The sequence below is a fragment of the Macaca thibetana genome, chromosome 14, assembly GCF_024542745.1.
Source record: "Macaca thibetana thibetana isolate TM-01 chromosome 14, ASM2454274v1, whole genome shotgun sequence".
Taxonomy (NCBI): Eukaryota; Metazoa; Chordata; class Mammalia; order Primates; family Cercopithecidae; genus Macaca; species Macaca thibetana.
This window is the reverse complement of record NC_065591.1, coordinates 40,123,954-40,131,385: the sequence shown is the minus strand read 5'-3', so window position 1 is coordinate 40,131,385 and position 7,432 is coordinate 40,123,954. Positions and strand designations below refer to the sequence as shown.

At 36.1% G+C, this 7,432-nt stretch overlaps 1 pseudogene; it reads right to left on the bottom strand.

The window, feature by feature from the left end:
* Window positions 1-1,125: 1,125 nt before the first annotated feature.
* LOC126935714 (N-acylneuraminate-9-phosphatase-like) lies at window positions 1,126-6,827 on the bottom strand (annotated as a pseudogene).
* Between the last annotated feature and the right edge of the window lie 605 nt (window positions 6,828-7,432).

Genomic DNA, 7,432 nt, shown 5'->3' with positions numbered 1-7,432 from the left:
AAAAAAAAAAAAAAAAAAAGGTAAAATTATATAACCTACTCTCACATAAGTTTTCAGAATCTTCATTTAAACAAGATCTTCAGGTGATACATGCACATATTGGAATCTGAAAATTCTGTCCTGACAACATCTCCCCTAAATGCTAATCCAGGTCCAACATCTTCAGTTACTGGGTAATTAATAAGGGTAAGCTATATTATAGTGGATAACTTCAATGTTTGTGATCTTCCTCATAAGAAGGGGAAAATCTGCTTCTTGCATCCAATTAGACCAAATTCTTGTCCTAGGGCCAATCAAAGTGAGTTTTATTCCTTTTTCAGAATAGTCTACTACATACTTCAAAACTTGTTCTACATTCTTACTCTTCTCTTCCTCCAATTCCTTTAGTCAGTCCTCAATTTATAAAGGAATTATTCTTCTATGTTGGATGTTCTATCTAAACCCCATTCTGATGATTGGGAATCAGATATAATTTCTCAATTTGAAATGTGATATTCCAGTAATGAAAGCAGAATTGAGTGGCATCATTGTCTCTCACATTCTGCACATACTTTCTCTATTCTGCCTAAAGATTACATTTATCATACTTGAGAGAGTGGGGACATAACATGAAGTGGGGGACTCATATTGAGTCTGTAATTTTCCGAGGTCATGTCTCCATTTTTAATTCTTTTAATTCAATATGTGTATGTCAAATCAATTCTTTGATGCCCAAAACATAACTCTAAAAAGTTGAATATGCATTGCTACACACATTTTTTAAATATCTGAAGCAATTTTCCTCTAAATTTACCATATTAGAGTGCATCCATGTGTAAGCAATCCTGCTTTGTATCATGGAGCCAAGATACTAAAAGATTAATAAAATAATTTGTAAAAGCTCCATTCACAGACTAACAAATAATATATTTCCTCAAATGTTCTGGAATATACTACTGGCTTGTATTAATGTATTCTGAATTTTCAGAAATAAATACCAGTCAATGGTTTGTCGTTACAACTTAAAAGGAATCTGGTTGGGAAGACCTTCAAAATATTGGTCATTAAATCATAAATAAAATTTTTCTTACAACTGGACCTTGGTAAGTGGAGTGTCTTAACTTTTCTTAGTTCAAACTCTGCAAATTAACTCTCACGTTTATAATCATGCTCTTTTATGTGATTTAAGCTGAGATGCTGTTGGTCTATACTTTGTAAGAGAACAGGTAACTCTAGCACAGAAGAAACTATATAACATGGAACTGGGTAGGACTTCAATGGCACTACTCCATTTTTATTGATCCAGACTGTTGCTTTCAACCCTGCTTTCAATCCCCAGCTTGTACTCTGAGAGGATTGCAGCAGTAATAAAACATGGACGGTGCTGGCTTCTCCTCCCTCTGTTTTCCACCTACAACAGTGTCGAAGTAGGACTCACAGCCACAAGCCTCAGTCTTCTCCCTCTGAGTCCGTCTGTCCCCATTCGTTAATAGAAGTAGGCGGACCTCCTTTTGAAGTTCAGTGAACACGGCTTTGACATCTTCTGCTAGTGTCATATGCTGTCACCTTTTAGATTTCCAAAGGAAGTAGCATTCTTCAGCCGATTTTCTACTGGCTGCACCATCTTTTGTTTCCGGGATTGCTTTTTCCCAATGTGAAGTCCTTAGATCACTAATGCATGTATGTAAGGATGAACCGTTCCTTGCTGAGTTTAACTTGAACTTTATCATAGATGGTGTTAGCCTCTTCCTTTTAATGGTATTTTAATTGTAGAAGCTTTATCATCTTCAGCACGCTTCTTTGGCTCGCCCAGGTGGTGTCGATGGGCGTGTTGTCCAGGTCAGAGTAAACGGCCTGCAGGCGGCTCAGCCCCTTAACACCACATGCGCTGGGCTGGTGACCCCTGAATTTACTTAAAACAAACAAACAAACTTTGCATTCCAATCACCTAACTTATTTAATTGAGATATAAAGCATTATAAAGGCCTAAAACACTACATGAACTGACCTCATTACCTTTTAACTTTATCTTCTATTTTTCTAACTTTCCCTCATATCCTCTTTACTCAAAAACTCTCTTATAAATAATGGCTGCTCTGACCACCCAGATGTTTACCAACTCGATTTTCTTATTATTTATTTATTCAAATCTCTTAACTTCCTCTAGTTACTAAACTTTACTTGCTTTCTTCATTTATTGCATGCCCCCCACCGCCACCCCCATACCGTCAAATGCATGCTTGTGTGTTTTTTTCACATATTATTCCCATAATTGAGACTGCTGCATGGCACTCTGCAGGCAGTCAAAAATGTTTGCCGGCTGAATGAATATGTAACCTGTTTTCACTTTAAACCCATCCGAGCGCGTTTATAGACTGAGAAAAACAGCACTTACTTTATAGGATGTTGGTATGTGTGAAGTTCCCAGTCCCAGGTAAACCCTAACTATAGCTGCTTATATGATTTAGAACACATTTTTCTTCAGTCCACAATTCCCAATAGAACAAATTTTTGAAGATTATTAAACAAAGCTCATAATCTTTTTTGTCTTATTTCTTTTCAATAGTACCATTGCCAATAGTTATAACAAGTATTAGAGTTTTTCTAACTTAAATAAATATTTGTTAGATTTTGTCTTTTTTCTCTGTTTACCAGAAGTCATATTTGAATGGATTGTTTTTGGCTCACATGTTAATGATTAGAAGGTGATGAGAAATAGTGCTAGCTCTTACCTGGAGGAGTAATGAGCCTTGGAAAAATCTGCAGACACGAATGTAACAGCTTTTGATAGGACGTCTGCTCACTAGCTTTCCCTATGTAGTCAATGATATTTACCTGAAAACATTGCCTGTCATGTACCAAAACCAAAAGAAGAAAAAAGTGGGGAGGGGAGTTAATTTATATGTGAATGTAGATCTAGAAACTGTATTAGAAAAAAAGAAGAAAAAACTTCTATTGGGTGTCTTGCATTTAAACAATCCCTTGTGTATCATGCAAAATCGATGGTTATCTGCATTTTTTCTCTGCTAACTCCAGACTAAAATGACAGCCAATGAAAGTGAACTCCTCCCTTAGAAATAGCTAGAGGTTATACCTATCTATAATGTTTAATACTTATTATTTTAGTAATACTGCCAGTGTTCATCTCCAAGACACCAATGCTATCTTAGAAAATTTAGTAAAAAGTGAGCATGTATAAGAAAAATGTTTGGTACAATAATCCATTCAAAAAGGAGATAGGTGTTAATAACAGGTTTATAAATAGGTATATCTATTTATAATAGGCATAGATATACCTATTTATAAACCTGTTATTAACAGGAAGGAAGGAAGGAAGAAAGGAAGGAAGGAAGGAAGGAAGGAAGGAAGGAAGGAAGGAAGGAAGAAAGAAAGAAAGAAAGAAAGAAAGAAAGAAAGAAAGAAAGAAAGAAAGAAAGAAAGAAAGAAAGAAAGAAAGGAAGGAAGGAAGGAAGGAAGGAAGGAAGGAAGGAAGGAAGGAAGGAAGGAAGGAAGGAAGGAAGGAAGGAAGGAAGGAAGGGAGGGAGGAAAGAAGAAGAAGGAAGGAAGGAAGGAAGAAAAAGAAAGAAAGGAAGGAAGGAAGGAAGGAAGGAAGGAAAGGGAGGGAGGAAAGGGAGGGAGGAAGGAAGGAAGGAAGGAAGGAAGGAAGGAAGGAAGGAAGGAAGGAAGGAAGGAAGGAAGGAAGGAAAAGGAAGGAGGGAGGGAGGAGGAAGGAAGGAAAAAAGGGAGGGAGGGAGGAAGAAGTTGGAAGGGAAGGAAGGAGGGAGGGAAGGAAGGAAGAAAGGAGGGAAAAAAGAAAGCGGGAAAAGAAGGAAGGAGGGAAGGAGGGAGGCAGAGAGGGGAAGGAGGGAAGGGCATGACGAGAAGGGAAAGGATGGAGGGAGGAGACTGTTAAAGCAAAACATATAACCATTGTATTCATTACTTGCAAAGGGGATGTCTGAATATTCATTTCTGTGAATGTATTTATATTTATAAAGGTTTTTTGTGTATCTGCGGGCTTCCAAACACTAGAAACAAGAGTTAACCACTGCAGTGTCAAACTTCTCTTTACATAGTAAGCCAAAATTGTTAATAACATTTTGTTTTCTTTGTTTCTCATCTTGTAGTTCATTTTTGTACTGTGTTAGAGATTTTCATATTTTCTCATCTATGCCAGATATTCAGAATATTTATATTTCCCATCACTGAATTATCAAAAGAAGAAAAAAATATTTTTAGTGTCATGGCTAATGAGGATGAGTGTGGTAGTGGGAGAGAAGATCGAAAGGAGGTAACTCAAAAGGTGATGAAAATGTGTAAATTTAAAGGTCATTTTCAGGTACTAGTTTTACTTGAGCAAATATTCCTACCAATTATTGCATTTTCATCCTTATTGAAAAAAAAGCTTTGTCTTTTCCTGACAAAAATTATGTCGTTTTTGTTTCTATTTTCTTTTTTTCATTTTTAAACAAACGAACAGTTTATTTGCAGATTCTTCTTTGATAGATAGTATAGTAAAACAAAATTGATAGACCTGGTCATTTTGTTTCTGTCCTATATTTCTTTTAGGGAAGTCTATTTTTCAACATTATGATACATATATGAAATTTAAACCTGGCACCAATCTGATGTGTACTGATAGAGAGTGAATAATTCAGGGACAACCAGCATCAGCATCAAGAAACTTGCTAGAAACTCAAGTTACCAGCATCCCTTCAGATGTACAGAATCACACTCTTTGTGAATGAGGTTATCCAATATCTTCCAGACAATCCTTAGGCATAATAATATCTGAAAACAACTTCTCTAAACAGAGAATCTTAGACTTCAACATCCGTGAAAAACAGCTGGGGTTCTAAGAAGAAATTCACAGTTGTGGGCATAAATCCTAAAGCATTGAATGTACTAAACTTGGTCTAGTGCCCAGCAATCTGCATCACTTCTACGTTACTCTAAAGTCTATAGTCTGAAAACTAAGCTGGAGTTGCTCAAGATTAATCTTTAGTTATAGCAGCTATTCGCACTGGAATTTCCCTAAAGTCCTGCATCTTTATTTCCATAAGTTGATCCTGATCAGAGCAAAACACAAGCAAACTAACAAGTAAACAACGCTCTTACCTTACAGAAGAATGTTCAACATCTTCACAGTGGCATGGTCCTCCTATCACAGTCTGTTCCCAGCTTACCTAACTAACCTCATCTTCAGCCACTTCTTGTAAACTGTGTGTGTTCTCACCACTGTGTTATGTGCTTTCTTCACCTTCATATATTTGTTTGTTTCTTTTGCACAGAATGGTCTTCTTCCCTAATCTTCCTGTTAAATATCTGTGTACTACTCAAAAGTCACCTTTTTTTTTTCAAAGAATTATCTGAATATTTATAATATTTATTTTGTGGCATAAATGATTATTTATTCCAAGATCACTTTATATATATATATATATATATATATATATTTCAGAAACTATATGGATAAATATTTCATATTGTGTTGTAAGTAAGTAATTTTTCATATCACATCTTTTTGGAAACACTAAGAAAACTCCATTAGACTACGTTGGTAGGAACTTTTTGACAACTGGATACAGGTCTCACTTATTCTGGCTGCCCATCATAACCCCTATTACATATGAGAGTCACAATAGATACTTTCCCAGGCTGGGCGTGGTGGCTCAAGCCTGTAATCCCAGCACTTTGGGAGGCCGAGATGGGCGGATCACGAGGTCAGGAGATCGAGACCATCCTGGCTAACATGGTGAAACCCCGTCTCTACTAAAAATACAAAAAATTAGCTGGGCGTGGTGGCGGGCACCTGTAGTCCCAGCTACTCGGGAGGCTGAGGCAGGAGAATGGTGTAAACCCGGGAGGCGGAGCTTGCAGTGAGCTGAGATCTGGCCACTGCACTCCAGCCTGGGTGACAGAGCGAGACTCCATCTCAAAAAATAAATAAATAAAAAATAAAAAATAAATAAAAAATAAATAAAAAATTAAAAAAAAAACTTTTCCAAATGTTTTGTTCAACTTTGTTTCAGTAGAAAAAGTGAAATCACATATATATAGAAAACATTTGAATAGTTGAAGATTCTGAGTTGAGGTTCAACCTCAATTTGCCAACTAAGGGACTTTGAGTAAGTTCTAAGCCTCTCTGGACTTTATATCACTCATCTGGTTAAAGAAAAGACCAGAATACAGTAAGTTTCCATCATTAAAAAATATAAAAATAAGTATTTTTTTTCTTCTTCAAAGGTAATCTTACGTGAACCTTACTTGAAATTCTATCACATAATATAATAAAAGCTAAGCTACTCCATTTGAAGAGGGAGATTGAGGAGGAGGACAAAACCTTCCAGGAAAAATATGAAAGGATATGTACCCTAAATTAATATATGTTTGATTATTTCTATGGGTATTATGAGAGGCAAAACTCTAGTATGTGTTATAAAATCAGGATTAAGCATCATATTTCTACCATGTGTATCTTATATTAATAAACCTTTTTATTTTATAATATGTCACTACATTTTTAATATTTAGAAAGTTGGGAGGAGACTGATTTGCCAGAAAACTAAATCTCCCATGTGGAATGGCCTTGCAGCAATTAAATTCTTTCTTTACTGCAATACCATGATCTCAGTGAATTGGCTTTGTCTGTGCAATGGGCAAGAAGAACCCATTGTATAATTACAAATTTGAGGGCTCATCTTGGATTTGCCCTTTCAGGAACCTACCCACAGTTTCTCAGCCCCCAACTGGTACAACAGATCTGGAGGTAAACTCTGGTGGCCACTTAACTGTTTTTGAGGGACTCTTCTGGCATCATCTCTATTGGTGAGATGCTGTTGAGTCATAGTGCCTGGGCCTACTTGCAATAGAGAAATATTTTTTAAAAATATTCATCTTAACAGATATGAGGTGCTATCTCATTGCAGTTTTGATTTGCATTTTGCTCATGATTAGTGTTTCGAGAATATTTTATATACATGCTGGCAATTTGTATGTCTTATTTTAGAGAAATATTTCTTCAAGTTCTTTACCCATTTTTGTTTTTTAAATCAGGCAGGCCTTTCATTAAAGTCTTGAATTCATTTTGAGTTTATTTTTGTACATGGAATAAGATACATGTTTAATTATATTCCTTTGCATGTGAATATCTGGTTTTCTCAACATTATTGGTAAAAGAAACTATATATTCACAATTATGTACTCTTGTCTCCCATGTTGAATATTATTTGATCAACCCTTTCCTTTCCCAGGAAGAAGTTAGGAGTAGGAGGTTATCACCTACTTGTTTCATGCTGAGCCAGGGAGAAGGACTATGAAAGTGAGTGCTCTACACTATGACCTTTGTTCTCAGTGGGCATCAACATGGTACACTTCCTGTTAATGCTTAGATTCAGGCAAGACAAAAATCATTTTATTGGGAAATGCTTCAAAAAGTCTTAATATTGGAAAC